The following is an 11,365-nucleotide window of genomic DNA, read 5'->3' on the forward strand; positions in this document are numbered from 1 at the left end:
AGTTTGAGGGCTTTTTCTTAGAAATTGCCTGTCTATTGCACTTTAATATTTTAATGAATGAACATCCTAAAAGTATAATACTTTTAATCAAAATCTCCTCCCGAACTCAATTTTCCGATTCGTGCCCTGTCCTTGCGAGATTTAAATAATTGTTAAGCAATGAATTTTTTTTTCATACTCTCAAAGTACGCTATGCAAACTTTATTGTTGCTATAGAGAATTTTTAAAAAGTTTCATATATTTTAGGTAGTGATTATTGATTTGGGCAGTAAAATCGATTTCCCCCGATAAGTCCTATATCCTAAAACCGTATTAAATTTTCAAAATTGTGTTGCGAGTGAAGAATCAAATTCATGTTCATGATATCTATAAATTAAATAAATTTTGAAATTTATTTTATAATTTCTGCATGTGTTGACACATTCTAGCATAAAATAGAATGCAAGAAGTATTATATGATTTTGATGACTTTATTATATGATTGTGATGCTAATGAATTATAATTAATTATATGACTATGATGCTAATGATTTCACTTATTTTGCAAAGTGTAGTCTCGATAAACTATATCTTGTATTCTTCCTCTGTTAAATTATTATTATTTTCATTTTAGTAGTCTTGAGTTCTGCAATTCGTTGACTGGTTCCTCAACGCAAGAAAATACGCTCCTTTACTTTTTATTTGTACTTCTTTTTCTACAAATTTAATTCAGCTATTTTTTGTTTCAAATATATTTTCCCATTTTAGAATTCTTTAAAGTGTAGTAAACAAAATATTTTGTTCTTATAAAATGGATATAACAGAATAGTCTATTCGATACAATAAACATTAAAAAAATCCCTATCTAAAAATATTTTATTTGATACAATATGCAATATTGGACAGAATAACAATATTTGTTACTTTTTCCCTTACGAAATCCCGTAAAAGCGTAATAAAAAAAGACGGAACTTCTGATCCGAGACAAACTATTATTAGCAATTCATTTTCAAAGATCAACAAAACAGATGGCAAGAATTTTTAAATCCTCTCTTTTCTGCTTTCCATCTATTTTGTGCAAACAATCTACGCAGATAAAAAAAGACCCGGAGACTTGTAAGGTAAAGGATCAAGAGTTCTTTCCGCCCTACAAAAGGGAATAAATAAACTCGTAAAAAATTCAACAACCGCACCGGGGGGATACTTCTCCGGCGGCGCGGTTGTCGAATTTCTGCGTCGTGGAGACGAATAATACAAATTCCGTGAAAGTCAAGATTTGAAAATAAAATATTCATTTCACCTCAAAATGAGTAAACAGTCTATCTACCTATTTTCTGCCTCTTTCCTCCCCACTGCACAGGTAGATGTTGCGCAGTGTGTGCGTAGGTAACAGGTCGATATTTTGGTGGAAAGCAAAACCCGGTTCTCATGTGATCTTGGAATAAAATCTCGTTGTAGAAAAGCTTCAGTGAGTCATTTTAGATAAAATAGGCTATTTTTCGTTATATTTAGGAACATAAAAATCGCGCAGTAAAGGCTTTTAACAATTAGTTTTCGAAAACAATGAGTTGCGCTTGCTCCGGCAAATCTTGAAGAGGTTGTTCTGCAGCAAACATCAGCTCTTTAATTAGGTAAATTAGATTTTATTCGGCAGTTTTTTTTTTCATCAGGCAACAACAGTTTTTCGGCCAACATCTACAAGTATGATGCTGGATGCTACGAGTTTAAAAATGGCGTTGGCAGAAACTTCTTTCTGTCGAATCTCCCACAAACTTTTTTCTCTTAGCACACCATGTCTTGCACTTCATGCGCAATTTGATTAAGACTTCTTCAGAAAAATTTTTATTTCATAATTTTTATCGCAAAATTTAATATTTTGTTGAGAAATCTGTCTTGTTCTCATATGATCTTGAAATAAAATCTTATTATTTTAGTAATTAATTTTAAATAAAATAGGCTGTTTATCAGTGTAAATCAAACTTCGCGCCAATTTGTTTTCGAATATAATAAGTCGCAATTGCGTTGATAAAAAATGTGGAGGCTCTTTTGCAGTAAACGTCAAAAATTTAATTAGTTGTATTATATTTTGCCTGACTTTTGATTCACTAAACAACATTTATTTTCTTACTGGCCTCGATCACTACTACGCTATTTAAAAATGGATAGATGAATAATTTTTCTGGTGACTTTTCTGTACATTCTTGTTTTATTTTTGCATGTCTTATATTAGATATTGGACTTCGAAAAATTTTGTGCAATACTTAAAGATTTAAAGAAAATGTACTATTATGTCAGTTTCTTTGCATGCGGCTACCACATTTTAGATTTTGAACTTCAGGTAGAAGTTGTGTATGAATAGTAAATGCAAAAGAATTTATGACACCAAAGGAGTGGAAGACAGACATTGTTTAGGATTGTTATGAATAATGTTGAGATGTTTTCAATTTAGTTAAAAACAGCTGCCTATTTTTTAATTTCAAAGTTTTCTTTTCAAACAATGCGGTAATTTGTCTTTATCTATTAAATTTTAGAAATAGACATGTGTTAACTAATGCAAAGGATTATTAAATCTCAGTGATCAATAATATAGTTTAAAAACTGAAAAAAATCTGCGAATAACTTATCTCCAAAATTATTTATTAAATTTAGTTGCAAGCATCTTTCAAGAAGTGCAGAATACGTTCAATAGATCAAAACTTTAGATATGACGAAAATTTTAGACAAAATCGGCAAAAGGAAAGTATAGTTTTTTCGAACTCTTTATTTTTCACTGCTTATTTGTTGCGAAACTGCTCGAGAACAATTGTTATGTAGTGATTTTTTTTATTATTATTTTGAAAAGGTCAATAAAATTTTTTAACATTCTTGACAATACTACTTTTGTTAGTGCGTTCATTATAATTTCATATATTTGCATTTTTAAACATTATTCTTTCAGTTCTCAAAAACTTGGTAGTCATAACATCTCAAGCCTGGCAAATTCTTTAGAGAAAGGAGTCCTTCACAGATGATTCATTCCACTTTTCAAAGAATCTTCTTACAGTCGAGTGCATTCTATCCGACGCTGGAGGCACTCTGTATTGTCTGATGGTTTTATAAGGATTTGTGGAAATACAAGTTGATGAATAAAAGACTTTGTGTCTCCGAGAAAGTTTGTTTACGAAACCACTGGCATCCAGGAGTTAAGACGAATTTTTTTCAGCTATAGTTTGTGACTTAAAACCAATTTTTTTTCCTTAGAGGAGAAATAGAAATGCTTTGATCATAGAAGCGAGAAAGTGTCAAGTAAAACCTGGCTGCATTCAATTTGAGAATTGAAAATTCAACAGATATTTAGTATACTCAAATCTTGTCTCTTTTGTATAGAGAAAGAAACTTCTAGATTAAATTATTTTTTCATTTTTAAATGTGCATTTTTAAACTGGAAATTCTGATATTTTCTAGTTTTAAAAAGACTTTCTTTCAAAAGAAAACGAATTATTAGTCTCATTTCTATATGTATTGAATAAATCCGTCATTTTTAAAAAAAATTGACATCGTAATAAATATGTATTTGTCTATATAAATACTTTCTTTTAATAGATCGCATTTATCATTAAATGTATATTTCTTGCATATTTAATTTATCTAATTAAATTAGTTATCAAATTATATAGTGACTTCAGACTTCTCATGGTAATTCTCTAAAAACTATATCTCTCATTACTTATTGATTAAAAATATTATTTTCCTAAGAAAAATGAAAAACGCATTTCATTCTTCCTGCATCACCATTTATAATTTCTCAAATTATTTTTATCTATGGTCATAAAATATATCATTAGCTATTGCATTTTAATATTAAACATAATTTTTTCAATTCTTCCTGAAATTGAAAGAAACTTAGAATTCCTATTCATATATTTTCCAAGAGTCCATACGGTCTTATAAAACATGAAATTTGAACCATAAATATTTGTTTGCATTAGAAATAAATATTTTTTAATTCATAAATACATGGTTTTTAATATCTATTTCATTTTGAAAATTTTATCAAATTGAATGTAGTATTCCACATCAATATACAATCTCCTCTCATATTTCGCATTACTCCATTTGTGCTTCCTAATATACAAATCATTCATTTATTTTTTCATCTGTTACACCCAGAGAAAACTGGATACAAAACAGATTAAGCCAAGCACTACTTACAACTAGTTAAGAAATCTTGTTTTAAAATGCGGAGTATCAAAAATTGAATTTCCCTAATAATGATATTCTACGGCCGTAACTATTCACTAGAAAAGTTTGAAACTTTGAAAACAACTTAATACACCTATAGTAAGCAGTAAGGGAATAAAATAATTAATTCTAAATGTTACCACTGGAGGACATGTTATAGTGATCAGTTGTACACATGTATTTTTTTTATCTGAATCAATATTTATTACAAAAAAAATATAGACATATTCAAAAATAGCTGTCGTTGTATTCATATTTGAGTTTAAGAGATTGTGTTTTATTTGTTAAATTGTTTTTATTTCAAAACTGTTCCACTCCTTTTTGAAAATTTTGGACTTTGAAGTAATTTCGAACAGGTATGGTCAATGCTGAAGGATTATATAACTTAATAATACAATCTGAAGAAACAAGATCATTTTTTCATTTCAAGATCATTTTCAAAGAAAAGGGAACGGTTTCTGCAGAGATACTTGAGGATATTTCTGCTAAAATAGTAATCCCTAAACTTCAAACGGTCAATATCAGCGTGAATAAAGTCCATCGATTCTACAGGCTAATGAATGAAGGAGAAATTTGCATGTATTTACATATTGTGTTTTGATAAAAAAAAAAATAATTTAACAAAGTATGACAGTGTAAACTAAGGCAAATGTGAAATATTTTATCTTACTGAAAAAGAATTGTATGCATTCTGTATATTTTTAAGGCAGAACACCCCTTTGTTTTTCACATATGGATTAATTTTTATTCATTGGTTATTGTTTCAGTTCCTTATTAAATAACTCGAAGGAAATGCAGAAAATGTTGAATTTTATTTAAAAGCCTTAATATCTTTTCAAATATAAGTCTATAATTAAAAAAATGTAAGAATTTATTGCGTAAGGCAAAGAAAACCATTTTTGAACATTTCTGATTAATATCCGCTTTCTGTACAATGCTATGAGCCAAAACTTTTTCCTCTTCATCAATTTCTGATCGGTCCTTTAAAGGCCCTTGTGTCTGAATCTTCGCAATAAATTGTGATTTAAAGTTCAGATTTTGCATAATCAAATTTTAAAAACAGTTTATCGCATATTTCTTGAAATATGGGTAAATGCATTTAAGTAAATGCATACATCCAAAAGTACATGGGTTGAAAAATGTTACATATTGCTTGCCTTCATATTAGGAAAAACTTTGATAAATAATACTTAGGAAGATAGTGAAAATATTTTTTTTAATATCTATGCTTATTATTCTTGAACTGAGTGGAAATTAAGAATTGGATTTATATATTCACAATTCTCATTCCCTAATAATTCTACTATACGTTCCAAAATTAAAACTGTATGCATACCCTTTGTATCCTTACTTTATCACATTTATTGCACATATTTTATTATATCTATTTAGGTATGATATTATCATTTAGACATAACATAATGAAATCGTACCCATTACGGGTGTGTATAGATCTTATGTTTAATTTAAAAGTACAATTATAAGCAGAGATTTAAAGTGCCAAATTTCCATTCTGAAACGATGTGACATCATACATTGCATATATTTAATACCATCAGTGTCATTTCCCTTTAATTTTACGAGACTTGTTTTGTGCGATAATATATATATCTATATACTTATAATAAAGCTCAATGTGTGTGTGTGTGTGTTGGCGCTCTACAGGCCAGGTCATTTGACATAAAGCTACCAAATTGGGTGCATGTATACCTTAGAGGTCGGGAATGTGCACCTGGGGTCCCTTTTTTTGAAAATTTAATTAGAATTTTAATTATTAATTAAAAACTAACTTTCCCGCCAAAAAAATCTTCCATTTTCCCCACCGCCAACTTTTCCGCCAAAATAATCTTCCATTTTCCCCAACGCCAAATGATTTAGGCTTTAGTTCTTTTTTTCTCCCAACAGTAATGAGGCTAGGGTTAAGATTTTTCGGCGGATTATTTCAAACGATTCTGTTTATGTTCTTAATGTTTTATGCATTTAAAATTAAACATTGTTAATTAATCCATGTTTCAGATTCATTCTGAAGTACTTTTGAATTAAAATAACACAGAATAAAGGAAATTAAAAATGTATAATCTGCATAGCGTTACCCCAACTGGAGTAGAAAAATTCACGCATTTGCGTTACCGTAAAAGGCGAAGAAAATTCACGCACGCGCACTGTGTTCTGATTGTTGGCATGGCAACCATTCTCAACGGACGATTTAAATTACTTTTAATCGTCCGTTTAGGTCAGTTGTATGCTTTTATAAGTAAATTGTATTTATGTTAGTTATATATTTTTTGTATATGCTTATAGTTTTAAGTACATCGTTTTTTAAGTAGTTTTTTTTAACCTGTTTTCAATGATTTAAATTATTTTTAGGCTAATTGCATGCTTTTGTAATTAAATTGTATTTATGTTAGTTATGTATTTTTTGATATATGCTTATAGTTTTAAGTACATCGTTTTTTAAGTAGTTTTTTTTAAACCTGTTTTCGACCGATTATTTTAAACGATTCATTTTATTTTCTTAGTGTTTGATGCATTTAAAATGAAACATTGTTAATGAATCGATCCGTTCATGATGAATCTGAGAAAATTTTGTTGACAAATTCTTGAGATATTACATAAATTAAGAAAGATATTCTTTAGTGCCCATAAAGTTTAAACGCTCAGTGACTCTATTATCAGTAATCATATTATTAAAAAAAATGCTTTTTTTCAGTAAAAAAATATTATTATATTAATTGCAGATTAATCCTTTACACTTTAATTTAAAGCATAAATTCTACGAGGGGTAACAGAAAATTAGAGAGATACATATCACGTTATGACTGAAGGCCTTTATAATATTATGAGTGAATTATATGACTATCAAAATTTGAAGTTTAAAATATTTTGCTGAAGAATCTATTAAAGTTGGAATTGCATAAAATATTTAATTATTAAAATTTTAACGAACATTAAGATTGGCGAACCGGCTGGTCGCCAAAGGCGGCTAGTATATATATATAATGACATATCAAAATGCATTAATGAGGATCATAGCTTTTTAAATGTGGTATAAATGAATGCACAAGGGAATGGAAAAAATTTTAAACATTTTTTCAATACTATGGTAAGCTAAATTTCTATGCCCATTCTGTGTGCATAGATCCTATACGCAATTTAAAAAATATCTTGTAAGCAAAAACTTAAATTACTAAACATCTATTAATGAGTTGAAGCCTATGTAAAGTCATACATTGCACATACTTAACTATCATTAATGTTACTACAAGTTAATTTTATGAGACTTGTTTTGTGTGATAATATAACATATAATGACGTATCAAAATATATTAATAATAAGCATAGCCTTTTAAATATTTTGTAAATGAATGTGCAAGAATGCAACTGGTTAAAAAAAAATCAATTTTTTCAATACTATGGCAAGCAAATATTCTAATAATATCTCATTTAGATGTATCATAATTAAATCATGTCCATTCCGTCTGTATACATCACATCTTATATGTAATTTAAAAGTATGCAGGCATAACATTTGAGCTCATAACATTCATGCGCAGAAATACAAATGGTAAAAAAAAAAAATTTAGTACTATGATATGCAAATGTAACTAATATTTATAATAATAGTTGCACTCTTTAATGCTGTATTTATTATTGAGCACTATACAGATAAGAAGCTTCTTTTCTGTTCACGTCCTTTCTTAGATCATTGTATCCAAAAGCATTCAATCAGGTCTTTTTTATTCATTGCGGTTTATCTAAAGCTACTAGTCGAATTCAAGACTTGTTTAAGATGCTGTTACTACATAACAGTTAAAGAGGTAATGATTTTATTATATGTATATATATATATATATATATATATATATATCAAATCACGTGCTAATCATATGCTGGCAACTGAAATTGTGGAAATTCTTTCTTTACTTTTTGTGATCACCGTTATAAAGGACTAATACCAAATTTTATAATAATTTTTATGTTAGAGGAATGTTTCCATCAAAAATAATAAAGTGAACTACTGCAGAAACTTTTATGATATTAGAACAAGCTCTCATAGCGTATACAAGAAATCCTTATTCTAGTATTTTATAACGTATAAGTGTCTGAAATAAAAATATATGCAAAAAATTAACAATATTTATCTATCTAATGTCAGCATACAATTTCATAAAATGAAAAATATTTAAATTTGGATATTTTTTATTTCAATATTTCCTTAATGAGATCTCACACGCAATAAATTACTCTGAAAGTATTTAACTAGTTCATGATTTTAATAAAATTCGAATGGACTGAGAAAATCATGAGATCAATTGAGAATTATATTTAAATAATTTTTGTGGATGCCACAAAAATAAAATCATTTTTCAAAAAATCTTGTAAGTGCATTAAGAGCATAGAAGATGTAAGTATATCAAAGAGGATAAGAACACTGCGTCATTTCGATAACACGATTTTAATTATCATTCACATTCATAAATAATTTGACAAAAATTTCACATCTATATAATGATTTAATATTCAAAACAATTCATAAATCGCCAATAAAGGTTATTTACAAGAACTCAAATAAAAATTTTCACAAAGAAAAAATTCTTAAGTATTGATACATTATTCCCGTATTTAAACAAAAAATGCATTGAATATGAATTTTTGCACAATTGTTTCTCAGATATTGATTTTATTTGACAACAGTTTGCTTTGTAATGAAGAATAAATGAGAATCTATTATTATAAATGTAAAAAAAAAAATCAGAAAATAATGCTTAATACAATTTTTTTTCTGATCATAAAGTTTCTTTAATACGCATATTAATTTTCTTAAATAAATAGGTTTATATTTATAATATAAAATACAACCAAAAATACAATGTAATAAATATTATTGGTATATAATATTATGATTCAAGTTTGAAACATATAATTTTTTTTTCAAAACGCAACTAGATTTAAACTTTCTAATATTTTCTTTTACTTAACATGAATAAATATTAAATTTAACAATAAATTTTTGATTAGTTTTTACTTTTAAGCTAAATACAATATATATATATATATATATATATTCATACTTAAAAATAACTATGATTTACACATTGCATTTATTCCAGCCTACATTGTATCATATATTCACACTTCTACTTAAATTTTGGAATTCGTAAACTAATTTCCAAGAAACAATTTTAGAACAGAAAATCCAAAATAATGATTTTTTTAAAATTTTAAATAATTTAAGGATAATGTATTTTAATTAATTTCATAAATAATAAGTTATTCTCTAATGGTAAAATTATATGAAAAAGAGCAATTCTTTAGTTTTTTAAAGAAATTTTTTTATATATATATTACCAATTCGATTAGTTACTAATGAAATTTAGAAGAGATCTATTTATAGAATGAGAGAGAAAAGTTTTAAAAATATATGTAAACACATTTCGATTATAAAATAAAATTTGAAAATAAAAATAGCACAATACTGTCACAAACGGCATATTTGCCTTCAATTATCGGAATTTATATATAAAAAAATATTATAATTAAATTATTCTAATTGAATCACCATACAGAAATTATTAAAAATTTTGAATAATGCAATTCTTTTAGATAATAATAAAAGAATAAAAATAACTCTTTTGTAGTTTTATAGCAGAAACAAGTAGTTTTCAATTAATTTTACGTATGTTTTATTGGGCAGAGGATAATTTTATTATAATGAAAATTATAATTATTCATTAGAATTTCTATCATAAGTGATAGAAATAAATTTAAATAAATTATTCCAATAATGTATTTTCAATACAAAATTCTATGGATTAATTTACTCGAGCAATTTGGAGCTATCAAATATATAAAGTAATATATGTGCTATATATAAATATAGAATGTAGTATGGAATGCAGTATGAAACGCAGATATATATCGAAGGCATTACTTTTTGTGTACTTTGGTTTATAATACATATTAATGAAATTCTTTTTTTTATAATAAAAATACCATTTTAAAACCTTTGATGCGATATTGTTCAAGAACAATATTAAAGGATAAAAAAAAATTATTATAAACACGAAATTCAAAATTGTTTCTGAGAAATTAAATTTACCACCATCTAATTAGTTTCTAAATACTATATACTTTACATATTTACATGTGTGCGTCTAATGGAATAATATTGATGAAAATAAAATCATTTTGTAACTGTGTATCCATAAATTCTCAAATTTTTCAAAATTGAACAATTCAACATCGTAAGCAACACACTTCACATGTAAACGTTGTAATGTAGAACCAGACCATAAGTAAAATTTCATTCCTACTTATGACAGAATAAAGAAGAAATACACTTATAAAATAAATATTAAATGTAAGCTTACCAGAAAGAAATATTGAAAACATCTACTTCTATTGTTGAGAGAGGTCTTTAGTATTTTTCTAAACTATTACATTAAATTGAAGTATTTTCAAATCATTTTTCATATTTTATTTCAAAATGCTTTATTGCTAGAAGAATTTACAAAAATGCCTGTATTTCTTCTCATTTTTTTTCGAATATACGTTGCATAGAAAAAGAGAAACTTCCTTCTCTATGATACGTGGAATTCTTTTCATCTTTATTCATCGTCAGACGATATTTTTTGTCCATTGTGAATGCCATTTCCAATTTTCAAAATATGAATGATTTTGTTAGAACTTAAAAATGGTAATTTTTAAATACTCACAATTTTTTTATTTTGTTTATAAATTTGATTTCTTTTGAAAATTGATTTTTTTGTTTATAATTTTATTGATACGAATAAATACAAATGGTACTAATACTTTCTCAATTAAAAGTTATTGTACTGTTATTAGTAATTATTTATTATTTTTAACATAATTTCTTTCTTTAGTTTATCTTTTTTTAATATAGTTTTAAAAATATTTTTTCTATTTCATTCCAAGTTCAATAAATTTTTGTTTTATAATTTATTAAATTTGAACTCTATTTAATGCTGTTAATAAATTTTTTTTCATATTACGATCATTCAATGAGTTAATAATATTGGCGTTGATATAATTGTCGTGGTTTTTTTTTTGTATCTAGAAAATAAATGATAAACGTAGTATTGCTTGTCTTGAACTGTTTGATCACACAAATTCATTTTATTATATACATGTAAAAAGCATAAAT

This window comes from Argiope bruennichi, chromosome 7 (genome assembly GCF_947563725.1).
Source record: "Argiope bruennichi chromosome 7, qqArgBrue1.1, whole genome shotgun sequence".
Classification (NCBI taxonomy): Eukaryota; Metazoa; Arthropoda; class Arachnida; order Araneae; family Araneidae; genus Argiope; species Argiope bruennichi.